Source organism: Myxocyprinus asiaticus, chromosome 16 (assembly GCF_019703515.2).
Source record: "Myxocyprinus asiaticus isolate MX2 ecotype Aquarium Trade chromosome 16, UBuf_Myxa_2, whole genome shotgun sequence".
Taxonomy (NCBI): domain Eukaryota; kingdom Metazoa; phylum Chordata; class Actinopteri; order Cypriniformes; family Catostomidae; genus Myxocyprinus; species Myxocyprinus asiaticus.
Genome location: NC_059359.1, coordinates 45,747,392 through 45,768,507, shown reverse-complemented (window position 1 = coordinate 45,768,507; position 21,116 = coordinate 45,747,392). Strand labels below are relative to the sequence as shown.

The 21,116-nt window shown below is 37.9% G+C and overlaps 1 long non-coding RNA gene across 1 annotated transcript; it reads right to left on the bottom strand.

The window, feature by feature from the left end:
• Nucleotides 1-1,452: 1,452 nt before the first annotated feature.
• Nucleotides 1,453-10,329, bottom strand: LOC127453906 (uncharacterized). Its single transcript, XR_007899465.1, has 4 exons — nucleotides 9,906-10,329; nucleotides 9,347-9,408; nucleotides 3,266-3,436; nucleotides 1,453-3,133 (listed from the first exon to the last, which is right to left on the bottom strand). It is a non-coding gene; the product is annotated as an uncharacterized LOC127453906 (long non-coding RNA).
• Between the last annotated feature and the right edge of the window lie 10,787 nt (nucleotides 10,330-21,116).

Below are 21,116 nucleotides of genomic sequence, written 5' to 3'. Positions count from 1 at the left end.
AACAATTTGGAGAAATGGCTGTTTGGAAACAAGAGACTGTCATAGCACATGTAACTGCATGCCGCATTTAATACAATCACCTAACCTCTGCGCGGAATTGCAGTATTAAAAGAATATTCTGGGTTTAATGCATGTTAAACTCAATCGACAGCATGTTGATTACCACAACAATTTTATTTCGACTTGCCCCTCCTTTTTTTTTTTAAAAAAAGCAGCAAAAATCTGGGTTACAGTGAATGGAAGTGAATGGGGCCAATTCATAAACGTTCAAATACTCACTGTTTTAAAGTATATCCACAAGACCTAAACAATATGAATGTTAACATGATTTTAGTGTGATAAATAACACTTGCTAACCTTTTCTGTGTAAAGTTATATCCAATTTTACAACTTCGTTGCCAGGATGACCAGTGGTGTAGTCTGGGCCATGCGCATGTATTCGCTGTATGCTTACTTTTTTGCGTATAATGACTTCTAAGGATCAATATTTGCATATACCCTTGGTATACCCACTTGTTTTGCTGATTCAGAAGTCTATAATCTACTATCGTGTTAGCTTCCTTTAACTGTATTGGATGCTGTATTGTGAAACTGGAGATAGTTTGTTGTAATTGGTGCATTATCAATTGAATTCTACCATTCCCCGCCCCTGACAACCGTTGTCATCGCCATCATTGACTGAGGGAATTTATGACAGTGAGTGGAGAGAGAGAGAGTCACCCTCACACTGAAGCAGTATCAGGTTAAATGAATTAACAAAATATGCCAAACGTCCTGTAAAGTAAGTAATCACCCCGTAATTAAGGGAAAAATTGTGTTCTGTATGAAATCCATACGTGATGCCGTCTGTTCTGAATTTTAGCGTTACACACCCAAAATGCTGAGAATGTTTCACAAATCGAGAGAAATTGACCTGAAACACACACACACACATCTTTTGCATGAGTTGTGTGAGATATCGGATGTTGCTTTACACAGACGCTACACTTGACAGAAACGGCTGAAGGAAAGGTTAGTGACAATCAGTGGATGTCTTCTGTCATGTTTTCTGTCAGAAGCAAGATGATTTTGTCAAAATCATTTAGCATTTAAGTGCATGTTAATTGTTTCCCACCACTGGGATATTAAAACACTAGTAAACGCACCTATTCATGATATGCCATTGCATTTTATTGCATATGTCAGAGCTCACTCTGGAAGAGAGAGACAGAGAAAAGAAAACTGCATTACTGCATTAATTCAATATAAAAGTACAGTAGTACAGGTTTAGTTAAAACACTTAATGTGATTTTCTTACTTTTCCCTTATGATAAACACTATTTACAACAGAGTCGTTATTATTTTATGTGGTAATCAACATCATGCCACAAATGCTGTCTATTGAGAATAACTTGTATTGAATCCAGAATAGTCCTTTAACAAGCCAAGGTTAATTCTCTGGTCTCTGGTTTCAGGACTTAAAAACATAGGTCAACTTTATCTTAAATGTCAAGTACAAATTGACTCTGTTTATTTATATTTATTTACTTTAAACCCTTTAAATATGCCAGTATGATTAAAAAATAATGCTTTAACAAAACTTTGCAATATGCAAATTGTCTACTGGGATAGTCATAAATACTATAAATACTATCTATACAATTGCATTGTGCAATTGGCAGTGTACATTTAGGTACTTGTTTTTGACATTTGTTTAATTGTCTTCTGAACCAAAGGTAGCTGATAAGATGTAATTATTATTATTTTTTTTTTTTTTACATTAACAGTGACTGTTGTGCCAAAATTTGGTACCAATTTATCATGCAAAATCGTCCCCAGAAGTTAGCCGAATCTGACAAAAGTAATCTTTAGGGACATCCTTAAAGGTAAAAATTATTTCTTAATGGTTTCTATTATTATAAAAATGCATAAAGTTTTCTTTCAGGGTTGGGATAGGGTTAAAGGTGCACTCAGTAACTTTTTTTCTAATTGCTAAACTTTTAAACAGAAAGAAATACTAACAGTTGGATAGTATTTTTGAAAAATATTGAACACTCACAAATGGAGACTCATGATAGTCATGAGAATAAGCTGTTTAATCTACATATGGTGCTGGGTGCACATTCATGAGCTCTGCAAAATTACAATCATATATGACCAGCCATATATATATTTTTTTGTCTCAATAACCACCAGTGATTGGACACTTTCACTTGTGAAATAAATTAATCAAGACTGACTGCAAACAGGAGAATTTTACAATGACAACAAACATGCATTTTTCTGAGTGCACCTGTGAATTTGGTCTGAAGAAATTGTAATTAGATTTGGGGAAAAAAACAAAAAAACAATAGAAGACAGCAATATAGGTATGTCTTCATTTAGATAGAATAGGTAAACGTGTGTGTGTGACAAGTCATTTTTTAATTTTATTAGGATTTTTTATTAAGAAAAGTAAGTAGTTTGAACATTTTAACATTTAAAAGATTGCTTTTTTTGCACAGAACTCAGCTTTAGAAATTGGGATTGTAAGGTACTTCTTTCCCAAATGGATGATCTGGTGTCTTGTCCAGTATTCCAGTGGACCATTTGTTCTGCTGATGGTGCACTCACTGAACATCCACTGTGGCATGAGCAGTGAAACTCTGGACTTTCTGTGTCCAATTTTACAGTCCAAAAGATCCCAGAGGTTGTCTTTCCCATTCCCATCACCAGGCTGTCCTGCTGTAAATTGACAGTTGGGATGATTCAGATGAAGATATGGATCCTAAAGAGCCCAGTGTTGTGCAATAAGTCGGCTTTTGAGTCACTACAAAATTCCATGACCTTGAATCAGGGACTAAGTATGTGTTTTTTTTTTGTCTTTGTGTTACATGGAAGTCATATTGGATCAGATTCCAATGATTCTTCAGCAACTCTGTGTCATCACTGAGTTACTGCAAGGTATACATCTAGGTTCATAAAGGACAACATATCTGATAATAAACATCTGCTATCACCTTTTCTTTTGTTTTCTTTAATCTCGTAGCAATCATACCCTTCATTGCATGCCTTGTTGGAAGCACATAGTCATGTCAAGCTTCTGGGTGAAGGCCCACAACCCCTAAACTTCCACGACTGTCCACCACAGCTTCATTGAGATCCTTTTGTCTTTCTATAATGAATAAGAAAAACTGCATTATTTGAAATTCACGTGAAGCATTTATTCAATTAATTTTATTTCGAAGAATTTAATATGGTGTGTTTTCTTTATAGTTATAACAATATTTAGTAGGCCTATACAGACCTTTCAGTGTTAAACAGATTTTTTTTTTTTGTTTAAACAACAAAACGGCCCTCCTGTGGAATGTGAAGATCTAGATTCAGCTGTTGTAGGCCTGTCAGATGAAGATCAAGGTCCTTCTTCTTGGATTGAAGTGTCTTTGTGGCAGGATAGTTGTTGCTCACAAATCATGCACTAAACAAGACAGTGTCCAACAAATTCAAAATGGTCCCACATAGCATCTTGTTCTTTTTTTATTGCTACATCCAGTTTTACAAAACTCAACATCAAATATCATCATAAAAAGTCTCTATCCTGTGTGAAAAACCACTAATTATCATTTTATTGTGTATTTTGGAAATATATCACTACAGGTGATGAGCAGGACATCTGAAATCAGTGACTGTGGATCGGCATCAAACTTGCTCAATTCAGTTTTTATAAACCATAAGGGGGCATTCACAATGGCAGCGATTGCAGCAACATAGTGGCAAGAAATCTTCTTTTTTTTTTCAATGGGACTAAGTGATTTGAGTTGACATGGGCAACTGTTAGTGATGGAACAAAGTTGGCAGAGGTTAATGTTATCCAAATAAGCAGCAACTCAGTGTGGTGACTACAGTACTAATGGGAGAGCAGACAGTGGACCTCATCTGATGCACTGCCTAATACAGTTGGATATACTGTGGTAAAGTAGGAATACCTACAAAAGTACAGCGCCCTGATACATACTCCAAAACAATGATTTGAAATGAAAGATTCTTAAAAAAAAACATTTGCCTGTTTAAAGGAATAGTTCACCCCAAAAATTACAATTTGCTGATAATTTACTTACCTTCAGGCCATCCAAAATGTATATGACCTTCTTTCTTCATCAGAACAGGATTTAGGATTTTTTGGAATGTATCCCAGGTTTTTAGTTTCATCCAGTGCAAGTGAATGGATACCAATTTTTGACGGCCCAAAAAGCATATATTAAGTAATGTCTTCTGAAGTTAATCGATACGTTTGTGTGACAAACAAGTTGCTAATTAAAACGATTTTAACTTTAAATTGGCACTTCTGCCAGCTCTCTGTAGCTGTTTGAATTGACCTAACTCTCACGTGAATGTACGTTCCTCTCTGGTTAAGTTAATAAAGTTTTAATTAGCGATTCGTTTTTTCACACAAACGTATGATGTTGCAATGGCATTTACTACACTGAAAAAAATGGGGAAAAATGCAGGTTATCCAATTTACTGAATCATATTATTTGTGACCTACAAACACACACACACAAAGGAGTTTTTCTTCTAAACTTGTTTTCTTTGCTTTTGATTAATGTAATTCTCTAATATGCACTCTACTAGATTACATTATGTAGGGCGAATGTGAACCAATCAAGTATGTTCGACAACATGGGAAAGGGGATTTGTAGTTCTATCATGCTTTGCATGGTACTTGATGCGGAGAGTAATAATTTTGATATTAATTGTTATTTTATGCATTTTTGAGCAAGATGAGAAAAGGAGACTTAAGAGTAGTGTTTAATGTTGTTATTTTGGGATTTAGAACCAATTCTGTTATGCTGGGTTACCATTGTGGTGAAAAGTGGTGCTTTTCACCCCAACCCCTGATTGACAATTTTAGTGACTTTTGTAGTGTGCTTATTTAGTGACATTCTTCCACATTTGGTGACAAAAAAAACATTAGCTCTATTGTGAATGACGTCTCATGAAATTTTCTCGGTGTTCTAGTCTATGTTTCAGTTAATATGATAAGCCACGTTTCCACTATGTGGGTACAGTAAAAATCTGTTAAAATGCACAATGGAAAAAGCAGTGCCCAAAGATCATGGTTCAAGATCATGGATGGTGTGCTGGGACATCATCCCACTGTTAGTGGAGAGACCACTGGGGACACCATGGATGTTACAGTTGGTGAGTTGTCTAACTTTTGCTAGCTAGTTAATGTTTACAAATTATAAAAACTTGATATTACAGATAACAAGATACCTCAGCTTGAGCTTCCCTCTTGCTTGTGAAATGGATGGGGTGTGTGATGTTGGCACCAGGGCGGCATGTTAAGGGCGGGTTTTAGGGCAACATTGTGGGGCTATTGGCCTGATAGTGGGAACGCAGATCGATTTTGGTCTCACAGCTCGAGGTCCGAGGCTATTGTCCCTGGCTGGCCAGTTGATAGCTCTGGCCCGATAGTGGAAAAGCGGCTATTGACCTGCATACCATCAGCAGTTGGACGTACGTGCAAACGAATGCTCTATAAATACAAGCTTTCATGTTGTTGGTATTTGTTGTGACAGTTTCAACCTCAATTTACATGCATACTCTCCGTTTAGGGAAGAAAAATCAGTCTACAACAATACAAGAGCGCTGAGAAAGTATCTAGCAGGTTGAGAGAGAATGGATACGAACCCCTGATCTATAATAAAGTATAAAGATAAGTGATATGAACAGATGAGGTGTCACTGTCAAAAATCATTGGCACAAGTAATTAAAACTGATGGTACAGCATCACACACCAGATATGTTCAAAAATACGATATATTCAGAATCAGAATCAGAATGAGCTTTATTGCCGAGTATGCTTACACATTCAAGGAATTTGTCTTGGTGACAGAAGCTTCCAGTGTACAACCATACAAAAACAGCAGCAAGACATAGATAGTAATAATAAAAAATAATTATACACATACGTACAGACACACATACAAATATTACTTATTTGTCCAATACAGCTCCATGTGAGGCATTATTAGGCATACAAAAACCTCTTAGTATTGTCCATGTTTATGATTTAATGTTTACAACACTATCAGGAAATTGCCAGCTTGTTGATGTTCAGCATAGTTCAATTACAATAATAATAATAAAAAACATGCCCAACACAACACCACTGCCTACCCCTGATTGCTATTGCTAGGATAATTTTGGCCAGCTTGCTGTTGTTCAATAATCCAGTTCAATTACATATATATATATGTACATAAATCTATGCCACTGCCCACCACATCTTGCTGAATGTTTTAGAAGTTAATTTAGTAATAGCTAAATGATTAGTAGTTAAATACTAATAGTTAAATGATTGGTTAATAAAAAAAATAAAAAGAAATAAATCATGATGGTTCTTCAACAATACACCTTTAAGGAATTGCTGTAGCTCGTTACACAAATTTCTTTACATATGTAAATGACGCCATCGTGTGATTTTGCTACTTTTAGCAACATTTCAGCGAGCCTTTGGTGACTTCCCATGATAAATAGTTGGCAACACTGTCTGGAAAGCATCACAATTTAATTAACATCTGCTAAACATCTTAAAATATCAGATTTACAAACATTCTAAATCATAAATGTCTCAAAGACATCTGATGAATGACTTATTGACATCCGAGAGGAAATGTCTTATATGTATTGCAGATGTCCTTACAAGAAATATAGAGTTCTGGCTAACTAGCTGCAAACTTGCTACAAAATTGACCCAAATTTGCCACTAATTATTTTCACATGCAAATTAGCTTGTGATTCGTCGCACATGTTTGCCAGAAGTTTGCAGATCTTCACCAGTATTGGTGAACCTGCAGCGAACCTTTGGCAACAATGGACAATTTGCCTCAAATTTGACAAGATCTCTCACTTTTTGTAAGGGTGAGCTAACAACCTAAAAAAATATGTCAGCTATAAACACACACATCAAATAGACGTTTGTGTGATGTACGTGTGCTATCCATTAGCATGCTTTTGCTAGCTAAGAGTTAGCTAACAAACATACCCTTATAATATAAATCAGTAATGTGACACAAAAGAGGCTGTTTTAATAATCAAAGTTCTTTTAAACTTGACACGGGCTCTAAAGAATTTGTGGTACTCCCATACGAGAATGAAAAAACATTGAGATGTGATGCAAATATGCATTCGGTGTGAACTGAATAGTGCATCAAAAGCATTAAATGTTTGCGCTAGTTGTTAAGTACAATGTCACTGGGCTTGTCTAGAAGTTCATAACTCTGCCAGTTACCAATGTGGCATGTGATAGTTGTTTTTCTACTCTTAAGTTCTTAAAAAACAGACCTGATCAGCTAAACTTATTTTCATTATTGCTATTAGCCTAATTTCCCCCATCAGCTCTTGAATAAAGAAAAGCACCTGAGAGAAAAATCACAAGAGTAAATTCTGTTGTATGTTGATTTTTGTTACAATATCTATTAGGTGTCAATTACATCATGACGCATGGATTGATCAATTCTATTCATGCGCAACATAGCATATGAAACCCATATATAAATCAATAATAATATACTGTAGAATCTACAGTGTAGATAATAGATATCTATGATAAAACCTATGTCCAGTGGGCCTCAAGAATACTGAAATTCCCTGTTATATTTATTCTCTCATTCCGAACTTGAATTTGTGCTACCCAAAGGAGGATAGTTTCCCTCTGCTGAGTCTTGGTTCCAACCAAGGTTTCTTCCTTCTACCCATATTTGCTTATGGAGTTTTTCCTCACCTCTATCTTCTTTGGTTTGCTCACTGGGGTTATTAAAGCTCTGATCTCAGTAAAGCTGCTTTGTAACAATATGCATTACGATAAGTGCTACAGAAATAAAATGTGATTTAGCTGAATGGCACCATTGTAGCACACATTTGCAAAGCATCAAGTGTGTGGAGAACAGAAATAGACTTAATGCGATGGAGCTCAACCCATGTTGTTGATGCTCTCCTTCTTTAGACATCTTGTCTCTTTTCTCTGGTTCAGCCAGAACATGAAGTGAATGTATTTGGATTACCATCTCTTAGCTTGAGAGCAGATAAGAGCTGTACGTTACTTGTCTCGTAATTTGCTTTTCTTATCTTCTCTGGCTTTGCTCATTTTTCATTGAAACCAACCCTATTTCCTCATCATCAGTGTCTGTATCACTGCTTTCGTCAGAGGAGCAAGAAGAACTTGCATTTCACAGGCAGATCAGTAGAGCTGAATAGAGGAGTCACGGGTGTCATGCGAGTGAGTGTAGCCCAAGTCTGCAATTCTCACTGAATCCTCAGTATTTCCTTTAGTACAACTATTTCAAACTTCTGCTTTACCTACTTTCAGCTGGTAATTTGCTTTAGTTTTAAACTAGATTTGAATGTGAAACTGCGGTTCAGTTCTTCCTTTCATACTTTACAATTTTTTTGCAAGCTCATTTATAGTGGAAACTTTTGTTAATAGTTTTTTTACAGAGTCTTCTGCATTCTCTCAGCCAAGAGGGTCAAAATTCTTGAGCCGCTTTATACACTGCAATGTTTTAAACTAGTCCAACATGATCACATGGGAAATTTCCGTGTTAGTTGCCATGTTAGTTCCGAATGCTTTGCCTTTGACATCACATCCCAGATGCTACATTAGCAAAGAAGTAAGTGAAAGAACGCTGTGGTTCAGTACTTTTAGGGTTACGTTTAGGGTTTGGGTAAGATTAGGAGTATATTTATGTAATTACTACTCAAATATTTCTGAAAACCGGACGTGCTGTACCTTTCATGTTATATCCATTTAAAGAAGTAAGTGAAAGAATGCTGTTTTGGTCTCAGTACTGTAATGGTTAGGTTTATTTATTTATTAATTTATTTAAGTAAATTAACTATAATGTTAATTTGATTAATAATCAATTTTGTAATGGTTGTAGTAGTAGTTTTGGTTGACAGTGTAAAAAAGACTGTATAACAGTAATAAGGGCAATTTCCATGTTTGATGGTAACATGAAATGTTTTAACAACTCTGCCAACACAAACACATAATTTTTTTTTTAATCAAATAAATGAATAAGAAATATATATTTCTTATTCATTTATTTGATTAAAAAATTGGCTAAAAAATGTGTGCCCAGAATTGAGTGCCCATGAGAAAATTTGACAGTAAGCAGGTCCCGTACATTTAGAGGTCATGCACCAGCCAAGCAACTGCCATTGAGCTGAATGGTAACAGGAATGGCAAAGCATAAAAAGTTGTGAGATGTTTTAAGAAAGGTTTGAATATGAAGAGAGTATTTATGAGAGAGAGACTTGGAGCCAATATTTGGATAGAAGCACAAAGAAGGATTGCAGGTTTATAAAAGGTTATCTGCTATACCTTTTCAAACACCTGAAGTTCTCCTGTCTTCAATTATCATCTATCTCCAGTTTGAAGATGCGCTGGGCAAAGATAAACAAAGGTTCAGCTTAAGCTTCAGTGAAATTATATTATTGCCTTTATCCTGATTATCCCCTATTATAGTAACCTGTCATTAGCATGCACCAGCTGCTCCTGCATAGAGTCACGACTCACTAGAGCTTAATGACAGCCAGAAAATGAGTTCAAACAAATCTAGATGAGGACAGGAGCTTTGGCCAAGTCACCTCATGACAATCATAACCAGCACAGGAACATAAAAAAAATAATTGTTGCATATATTAAAAGTTTAAATTGGATATAGGCTTTGATCAGTCTTCACAATGGCCAAAAGAATTTCCATAAACTGAGGCAGAAGTGAATAGTTCATGTATAAATGCAGCCATTGTGGAGCACTGTAGAACTTTCTCCATACAGTTTTAAAGGTGCACTCAGTAATTTGTCAGTCATTCAAAAAAAAAATGTCCTCATAAAGAAACTAGTACTTTTGAAAAACATGTTTACAATAATTTACACTTACATGAGATTGTCACAGTGTGAACCCCTTTTGTCGTCTTTCTGTGTCCAAAGAGCCTCTTATGTTGAAATGTTCCAGTATTTTTGCCTTCCTTGTCGAGCCTGTGTTCCAGATTTCATCCCTCATTGTTTCCAGCTGTCTCTCGTTTAGTCATTAGTCTTAGTGTGTATGTGTGTGTGTGTGTGTGTGTGTGTGTGTGTGTGTGTGTGTGTGTGTGTGTGTGTGTGTGTGTGTGTCTGTGTCTGTGTCTGTGTCCGTGTGTCCGTGTCCCTGTCCCTCATGTTTCCCTTAGTATTCGTCGGTTCTTGCTTGTTTGTTCGCTTGCTTGTTACATGGTTAGCCAGCAAACTGCTGTGATGTTTTGTTTTCCTTTTGCCCAAGTGTTTTGTTTTCATCTTCATTACATCCTCTTCTGAGTTAATAAATACTGCGTTTGGATCCTTGCCTCATCCTATGACTCTAGTCATATCAGTACTGTTATAAAAGCTATTTAATCTTACTTATGGAGCTGGGCTGCCCCTTGGAGCAGTCTTTTTTTTTAAATCCTTGTGTTATTTGATTCTTTCACTTACAATTACATCAATGACATGAAAACAATGGCATCAGTAACTGAGAATATATTTTTTGAGTCATCTGCATCTGTACGCTGCCAGGTGATAGCCCGACATAAAATAAATAAATAAATAAATAAATACAGGTGCATCTCAATAAATTAGAATGTCGTGGAAAAGTTCATTTATTTCAGTAATTCAACTCAAATTGTGAAACTCGTGTATTAAATAAATTCAATGCACACAGACTGAAGTAGTTTAAGTCTTTGGCTCTTTTAATTGTGATGATTTTGGCTCACATTTAACAAAAACCCACCAATTCACTATCTCAAAAAATTAGAATATTTTGACATGCCAATCAGCTAATCAACTCAAAACACCTGCAAAGTTTTCCTGAGCCTTCAAAATGGTCTCTCAGTTTGGTTCACTAGGCTACACAATCATGGGGAAGACTGCTGATCTGACAGTTGTCCAGAAGACAATCATTGACACCCTTCACAAGGAGGGTAAGCCACAAACATTAATTACCAAAGAAGCTGGCTGTTCACAGAGTGCTGTATCCAAGCATGTTAACAGAAAGTTGAGTGGAAGGAAAAAGTGTTGAAGTAAAAGATGCACAACCAACCGAGAGAACCGCAGCCTTATGATTGTCCAGCAAAATCGATTCAAGAATTTGGGTGAACTTCACAAGGAATGGACTGAGGCCGGGGTCAAGGCATCAAGAGCCACCACACACAGACCTGTCAAGGAATTTGGCTACAGTTGTCGTATTCCTCTTGTTAAGCCACTCCTGAACCACAGACAACGTCAGAGGCGTCTTACCTGGGCTAAGGAGAAGAAGAACTGGACTGTTGCCCAGTGGTCCAAAGTCCTCTTTTCAGATGAGAGCAAGTTTTGTATTTCATTTGGAAACCAAGGTCCTAGAGTCTGGAGGAAGGGTAGAGAAGCTCATAGCCCAAGTTGCTTGAAGTCCAGTGTTAAGTTTCCACAGTCTGTGATGATTTGGGGTGCAATGTCATCTGCTGGTGTTGGTCCATTGTGTTTTTTGAAAAGCAAAGTCACTGCACCCATTTACCAAGAAATTTTGGAGCACTTCATGCTTCCTTCTGCTGACCAGCTTTTTATGATTTCATTTTCCAGCAGGATTTGGCACCTGCCCACACTGCCAAAAGCACCAAAAGTTGGTTAAATGACCATGGTGTTGGTGTGCTTGACTGGCCAGCAAACTCACCAGACCTGAACCCCATAGAGAATCTATGGGGTATTGTCAAGAGGAAAATGAGAAACAAGAGACCAAAAAATGCAGATGAGCTGAAGGCCAGTGTCAAAGAAACCTGGGCTTCCATACCACCACAGCAGTGCCACAAACTGATCACCTCCATGCCACGCTGAATTGAGGCAGTAATTAAAGCAAAAGGAGCCCCTACCAAGTATTGAGTACATATACAGTAAATGAGCATACTTTCCAGAAGGCCAACAATTCACTAAAAATGTTTTTTTTTATTGGTCTTATGATGTATTCTAATTTTTTGAGATAGTGAATTGGTGGGTTTTTGTTAAATGTGAGCCAAAATCATCACAATTAAAAGAACCAAAGACTTAAACTACTTCAGTCTGTGTGCATTGAATTTATTTAATACACGAGTTTCACAATTTGAGTTGAATTACTGAAATAAATGAACTTTTCCACGACATTCTAATTTATTGAGATGCACCTGTATATACTATTTTATTGAATAATGTGTATCTATATTGTGTGTATTGTATACTGTACAGTGTATGTTATTATTTGTATATTGTGTTGTGTGTAATTATGTGTATATTAGACTTTAAATTGTGTTGTGTTAATCTGATGTTATTGTAAATTGGTATATGTCTCATCACTGTCATGACTGCTATGTTGATCGGAACTGCACCCAAGAATTTCACACACCATTGCACTTGTGTATATGGCTGTGTGACAATAAAAGTGATTTGATTTGATTTTAATGTTTATTTCCTGTTCGTATTTGACATTTTATGCAATTGTTGGTTTGTATGTTAAGAGTGTTCAACATGCAATAAAAATAGAAGCAACCTGAAGTACTATGATTTATTACTAATGACCAAACATTACAAAAGAAACGTTTCCACCTTATCTGTTGTTGTTGTTGTTTTTTTGTTTTTTATTTGTTTATATTGCATTCATAGAATGCATTTAAAACTATTGTTCATTTAACTACAAATACATGAAACAACATTTCAAATTACGTTCACTGAATTTTTTTGACAGCTGAGTCGTAAGGGAACTTGAAATTATTTAGAATTTTCAGGAAAAGTGTTTTAGAAAGAAATGTTTAGAAATTATTTAGAAAATAATTTGTGTAATAACAGCGAAGAAATCCTGTTGTTATAATTGATAATTTGTGTAACAACAGCGAAGAAACCCTGTTCGTTCATAATTGATAATTTGTGTAATAACAGCGAAGAAATCCTGTTGTTATAATTGATAATTTGTGTAATAACAGCGAAGAAATCCTGTTGTTATAATTGTTATTGTGTAACAGGCAGCGAAGAAACCCTGCCACACACCTTTGTGCAGTTAATTTGCACAAACTAAAATTCGGTTCGGATCAAATTGCATTGTACTTGTGATCGTTGCAGTAAATCAGCCGCTAGAGCGAGAGCAATCACACTAGACGCGCTCAGATTTAATCACAGTACCTTTGGTTAACACTAGAGGGCAGTTTAGTTAAGTGTCTAGCACTTCTCAAATTTCACCTCTACCCTTTTGTTTTCCTCTGAACCTTGGGTGGCTCACCCACGCCACCTTGTGGCCATTCTCAGTAGGTTGGTTTCCCTGTCATTGCATTTGAAAAACTTATTCCAATTCTTCCTTGGTTTGTTTTAATTTATTTTATTATCATAAGTTTTATTCTTCTCCTTTTATTTTCTTATTTTAATTTTTTGTTTTATTTAAAAAAAAAAATGTTTTGTTTTGTAATTTTTTTTATTTTTAATTTTTAATTTTAATTTTTATTTTTTTTTTTTTTATATTATTATTATCATTCTGTATTATTCAGGCCTCTTTCTCTCTTGCCTTAGCCACCCACTTTTAAATTTAGTTCAAACAGTGTTTGAATTTAAATGTAAAATGAATCTCTGTATTCTAGCCATTTGTGTGCACCTATAGGTAACACTCCCTCTAGTGCTTAGTTGGTGAAGCGACGGTGGCCCCCACGGCGGATCACAGTGAGCTGCCACGGGATCCCGACTGGATCACCTCGATCCATCACTAAGCCTAACCCATAGAATACTGACCCTTCCAACTAGCGAAACCCCCAAATCAGGTTTCTCCTCAACCTTTAAGAGACCGAACCTTTGAGAATCATCAGAGAAAGCCGAGTAATAGATTGACGACCCAAGCTGCCAAAGTCTTTAGATGATCACGCCATCAACAATCTTTTGTTAGATCCTTTCCGGTGCCCCACAACAATTAGACTCACCTTGCCATTCACGGCTGAGATAACAGGTGCCAAGTCTACCCTCCGTTAACTGTTTGTATCCATCAAACAGACCAAGCATAGAACATAAAAATTACTATAATTGTAGCCTGCTAACACTATAGAACTTGCATTGGCCTGTGTGCTGTCCCTCCCCCTCTCTCCCTCTCTCTCTCTCCCTCTCTCTCTTCACCAGTGAGCCAACATGTCTCGATCATCCAGCCCTGATGCCCACTGGGATCGACTAGAGACCTGGCTGAGTGCCCTGACTAGCACCCTTATTCCTGAAGCCGCCGGGGACCTGCAGAACATGAGCCGGGAACAGCTCGACGACAACCTGAGCACCTTGATGGCCCACGATCCGACACAGGACTACAGCCACAAAGAGCTGGCCAAGATCGTCGGGTCACTGGCCCATAACCTCCTCGGCCAGGCAAAGCTGAGTGAAGCAAGCATCTCCCGCCGGGAACAGGAAGCAGCAGCGCTGAAGCTCCAGGCTGAGGAAGCTCAGAGAAACTGGATGCGCGCTCAGAGTCAACTGGACCAGCTAACCTCGGAGACTCAGCACGAGCACAGGACAGCGGACGAAAAGGACCCAGAGCTGCAGGAGGAAGTAGAGAGACTCCAGAACGCCCTGACTGATCTCCGTGTAGATACAGCACGACGAGAGCAGCAGGAAAAGGACACCAGAGAGGAGCTGAGTAAAAAACTCCAGCAAGCTGAGGCTCTCCTGAGGAGAGCAGAGACTGAACTTAAAGAAAGAGAAGCCAGGGCCAAGGTCTGTGAGGGCCACCTGCAAAGTGCCCGGGCTGAAGTCAGTGCCCTGGCCCAACTAAGAGACTATTTGAAAGAAGAACGTGACACAGTTCACCGAGAGCTTAAACATTCATATAGACTGCAAAGTGACTCTGAAAGGGAAATGCACACCACAGAATTTCCCCTAACCAGTAGACTGATACCTCCTAGACAAGAGAGCCCACTGCTCAAGACATCACCTGCCAGCATCCCAGAACCCCCAGCAGCAGAAAGGGGGTGGGAGCCTTTCCAAAGGCTGTCTTCTAGTCACGGTGTGTCACCTAAAGAATTGGATAAGCTGGCTAGAAACATTCCCACTTTCACTCCAAGCCCTGCAGGAGGCCACGATGTGCACGACTATTTAAAAGACATTGATTTTCACTTGCAAACTGTTGCCAATGTTACCACACGAGACAGACTCTACCTGCTCAGAATCACCGCCAGCCGTGAAGTCCGGAGCTTTCTAGACCGACAGCCAGAAACAGTCAAAGTGGATTACCAGCAACTGCAGCAGGCTTTGATTAAAGAATTCTCTGACCCAGAATCAGAGCAAGGGCTGATTACGGCCATGGACCTTAAACAGGGCAGACAGGAAACCACGCAGTCTTTCTACAACAGGCTCAGACAAGCATACTTCGGAGCACGGAATGAGCCAGGAATGGAAGAAGAATTCAATTTCAAAACTCTGTTCCTCCGGAACCTGCACCCAACAGTGAGTCACCATTTGGGGGTTCTGGCTTGCCCACGGACTATGTCCACCCAACAGCTGCGAGACTTAAGCCATAAGGCCTATGCCAAACAAAGAACTGCTTCTGAAAAGATGGGAAAACCCCCCACAATCTATCCTGTCACTAATCAGAGTTCAGAACTTGCCTTAGAGGGCGCCGAGCCTCGCCACAGCAATTGGGTACACCCTGACACTCAGCCTTGCCTTTGTCCTGTTTAACAGAGTCAACGGGGTGCAAAGGTCCATGAACAGGTGCACTGCTGCCTTTTAACCTTCATGATCCACCTGCCATCTAACCATCAGGATCCACCTGCCATCCGGCCTTCACCACCCACCTGCCATTTAACCATCATGATCCACTGTTGTCTGATGATGTCTCAATTCAGAGCATCTTCAGCCAAAAAGGGGGAGTCTGTAACGTCTGTGTAAGATCAGTGATGGCTAATTACACTTTGTTTGAAAAAAAAACCTTTTAGCCTTTTGACATTTGCATATAAATTACTGACCTGGCCTCCGTGTTTACATTTATATGGGTGCTAAATTGCAGATGGTCTTTATCACTATCAAAAGGATGCTAAAACAGGTCGCCTCTGGAGTGTCTCCATCAAGCTTCAAACACATTCCACAGAAAGGGGGGTGACCCCCCCGTGCCAGGCACCAGAGCAGTTGTCTGTCTCCAGTAATTCCAATACACGTCACACACACACCTAAAGACATTTTCTCTATTTAGGCCATAGTAAGCAGTTATAAATGTATCTGCTATATGCATGTGTTGTATGTATATTCCCCTATTATATTAACTTGGTTAAAACCCTTTACTTGTATTAGTTAGACGTTAAACGCATATATTCAAGTGTATGAGTGTATCTCTGCTTTAATATCGTCTGGAGGTTACCTTCTTGGTATCAAAATGATCTTCTCTTTATTTCTCACACCATAATGGGTGACCCCCGTGCCAGGCACCAGAGCAGTTGTCTGTCTCCAGTAATTCCAATACACATCAAAATGATCTTCCCTTTATTTCTCACACAATAATGTACACCATGTGATCGTGAAATGCATCTAACAATTCTTACTATGTTTTGAATTAAAAGCTGCACTAGCGGTCCAGATCAGCAATAAAATGCGAATGGGCCATAAACGGAGACAAAGGATTCTCCCGCTCAAAATGCATGCCTCTGATTGGCCACTCCACCCACAAAATGGGTGCGGCAATGAACTATCAAAACTCCAGAGCACAGACTAATCATCGCTCAAAACTCTTCTTCTTGAGACCAACAGACTCCAAAACTCTCTCTTGAGTTTAACCTTCTGGCAGTGTTTACCTTCAAGTAACTTTGTGGATTTCCTGTGGACTTCTTCAACTCACTCCTAAAGAAATCGTCGAGAACCTCGTCTACCACATCAAGACTCTTATTCAGCAACAAACCAATGCAAGTAACCATTTACAACTGATTAGATGCGCGTTTAAGTTTGAACCCCTTTTAAGGTGAATTGTGCCTCTGATGATTCTCATTTAGGTTGTGGTTAACTGATGTGAAATACTGCCTTCTTTGCTCTCTGTCTCTCCTTTTCTTACTTTCCTTCATTCTATATATGTATGTTTTGCTTAGTTTGTTTGTATGTTAGTTATAGTTTCATTTATTAAATCCCTTATATTCACAATTGATTGTCTCTGTGTTCCGCTCACAATTCAAAGTCACTGAATGTTGCTCCTTGCTACATGCTAAACTACTGCTAGCACTGTATAAGTAGGAAGGCTATTGTTCCTTGGCCAGGAAAGTAATCTTCCTAGAATTGATAAATAATTATATTGTCTGCTCGCTGGACGGACAGATCAAGTAATTGTAATATCGATTCTGCTACAGTTAATTCTAAGATCTAATCTAAATATTTATTATTAATTATAACCAGTTATAATTAATTATAAATAATTCCCTTTTTAAGCTAATTTGTTACAGTTAAAGTAAAATAATTTGTAATGTGATTAATTTTTATGAGGTAATCAATAAAGTAAAAGTATTACAATTTTGGAGAAGTGCTTTGTAATGGATTACTTTTTGAGTAATTTACCCAACACTGAGTATAAATATTCTCACTGTCACAAAATCAAATGCATATACAGTATCCTGACAAATAAATTCAATTATAAGGTATTATAATAACATGTTAATATGCATAGCTTGTTCTCCTTTTACACAATTCAACAGACATTAATTACTTAAGAGCAATTTGTCTTTGAAATTAAAAAATCATTTAAAAAGTCTCCATCCATTTCCCTGCTGTGATCATGCAGAGTGATTCAACAGCAGACTGTTCTGTTCCCATGTCCTGGCACACTGGGCAAAGGTGAGAGAGACAGAACAAATACAGGAGAGACACATAATAGCATTATAATTAACTGTGACAATGTGATGCCACCTTTATGATCTTTTCTAATTAGGGGGAAAAAAAAACTTTTGGCATACATTGCAAACAATATCTTTCAAATTGATATGGCTACATGGCATATTTGTGTCAGTGAGCATTGTGATGCTGTGTCGTATGACAGCTAATTTAAATGCTGACAGTCTGTGCATCTGTGTGGTACCACACCAGTGGCCCTGAGTATCAGCCTGGGTCTGGGGACTAATTAATCAGGTCTCATGTCCTCTATATGTTCCAAATTCAAAGGAAAGTTTCAAATTCAAAGGCTCTGTGAGCTCAAATATGGCTTCTAAAGAAATATAGCACTGCAGCAGTGCACAGTGAGCACTTATTAACTGTTTATTCATGACAACAAAGTAAGAGATAGAAGGCAAAGATGTTGCATGTTGTTACTGGGCTCCACCAAACTGCACAAACTTAATTATTGTATAATTAATTATTGTACACGGCTAGTGACGTGCTGAATGTTGACCACATAGCTTTCGTTCACAGTAATGTGGATTTTAATCCGAGTTTGATGCTTTCATGCTTCTTGTTTATTCATCATGTGGGCTTTTTACAAATTTGTGTGTATATTTTGAATTGTATAGCACTTTTCACAACACACATCTTTTCAAAGCACCTTCAAAGAAAATTATGCTGTAACAGAAAATTATGATGTAATGTCTATAATCCTCGTGCCGTTTAAACTAATAATGCGATTGAAAATCATGCCTTAAAAAATGATTGTCTTTAAGCCCCCAGTGAGCAAGCCAAAGGTGACTATGGCAAGGAACCCAAAACTCCATAAGATGTTAATCAATGGAGAAAAATAACCTTGCGGGAAACCAGGCTCAGCTGGGGGAGCCAATTCCCCTCAAATCAAATCAAATCAAATCAAATCACTTTTATTGTCACACAACCATATACACAAGTGCAATAGTGTGTGAAGCATGAAGCATGAATGTATTGCCAATATTAGTTATCTGTGTGTAGTTCAAGTCTTGTTTTATTTGAGTAAACTGAGTAGATGTTGGTGGGCAATGTTTAGAACTTAAGGATTTTATATGAACTGATTAGTGATTTAGGGTCTTTGAAGTCCATTCCGAATTGACTGTGGAAGTGCACGTAGATGCAGTTTCCTTTGTTATTTGGCTGATGAAGGCTTTAGTTGGCATTCATTTATTGTCTATATATTCCATTTTAAGAGAGTGTAGTCCATCCTATGACCAAGAAGATGCAAGCAGAGGTCAGTGAGGTGTGCTTCGCAGACCGATTGGAAGATTTTGGCAGTTAATTTCCGATGAAGTCCATCCAAAGTCTGAGACCCAGCTTACCTTGGTTCCGAGAACAAACATTTTAATGTTCTCTCTTGGTTTGCCAGGAAAGTTTTCTTTATGGAAATAGAATGTTCCCTGCAGGTTTGGAGAACTTTCTCCTATTGTTCCTCAAACATTATCATAACCTCTTATATTCTGATATCCTTTCTGCAACCCTATTTTACGTCAAGAAATCTACAATCCATATCTTGTTCTGATCCATTATTTAACGAATTAATTATTAGAATAAGCTAAACACATCATCAAATATAATGGAGTAATGGATAAATTAATATCCATCCATCCACCTTTTTTTTCTACCTGCTTATCCTATATAGCCTATGGGTTGTGAAGGTGCTGGAGCCTATCCCAGCTACCTCAGGCCGAATTAAGACAGAGAAACTCCCTGAACATTTGGAATAAAATAATATGTAAAATGTAATTCTTCCATTAATGTGTAAGATTTTTTAAAACAGGTATTTTTTATTTAACATTGTACCATACTGAAAACTGAGCCTTAAATTTTTCATTCCCTCAGCTACCTCAGCACTGCACATAAGGCTAATAAACAGATATTGAATTAAATTATTCCAAATAACCAATGACTTCAACATAGTCCAGGGTTTTTAAAATCAGAAATGTATTGACAGACATTAAAAATTTAATAAAAATTTAATTACCATTAAAAGGCAAACAATTTAGTCATTTCTTACCACTGAAGTGTATAGTTTAGTGGATACATATGCTTCGCTTCATTTGTAGTCAATAATCAAAAACTTCTCGGTTACGGTCACGTGACGCCGTGCAAGAAGCAGACGTGTGAGCGACGAGCTCTGCGCACGTTGCTACATTTTTTATTATTCTCATGTTATAATCCGTTGAATTTTAATACACCCAGTTACACATTTGCTCTTTGATGGAAAACATGGCAAAGAAGTCAAAATCCTCGGGCTCTGGAGACATTAAAAGACACTTACGTGTTCAGGATGAAAGCCCCGACAGGCCTACAGACCGGGGACTTGATTTGGATGGCGCGGCGGGAGAGGAGATCCAGCGTCAGTTGTCCAACATGTCGGTGATGTTGACGAAGATTCTTGCTGACTTGGAGGATCTCGCTGTAATATGTCGATCGATTACGGCGATGGAAATACAATTATCTGAGCTAGTTACAAGAGTGACTAATGTTGAGAGACAAATTTTTTGGAATCTTCGGAGAGGGAATTAACCGCTAATCCGCCCGTGACCAAAGTTGATTTGGAACATCTCCTTGAAAAAGCTTGAAGATCTTGAGAATAGATCTAATAACATTCGAATTGTTGGAATTCCTGAACAAGAGGAGGGCAGAGATATGGTGAAATTCCTAGACAAGTTTTTCCCGAGTCTGCTCGACGTAACAGGCCACAAGCAGACAGCTCCAAGCTCACAGATTTGCTGAGAGAGACAGGCCCCAATCAATTCTGGCCAGATTTCTGAGATCATCCAATAAAGATCTTGTGTTGCGCCAGGCGAGGAGCAAAGGGAAGATTCCTTGGAAGAACCATAATATTTTCTTTGCGAGTTCGACAAGAGAGAAATGCGATCGGTTCAAGGAATGTAAGAAACTCTTACATCAGCGAAAGATCACTTTTGCTCTGATGTTTCCGGCCAAACTGAGAATAGAAACAAAGGACAGTCGCAAAGTATTTACATGTCCCAATCAGGCAATGTCTTTTATTGAATCATTGAGTGAGTAAACCATTGGGTGTTTCTCATGTGAGTGGGTCGACTCGCTGTACTTACTCTTGAGGAAGCCGGGCGACATTTTGGTATCTTTTTTCTTTTTGCGTTGGCTCCACTGTGCGGCTGGAGCTTGTTTTGTGAATAACACTTTTCCTTAAAGAAACTTTTGCATTGACGAAAGATCACATTTGCATTGAAGTTCCCGGCCAGTTTGA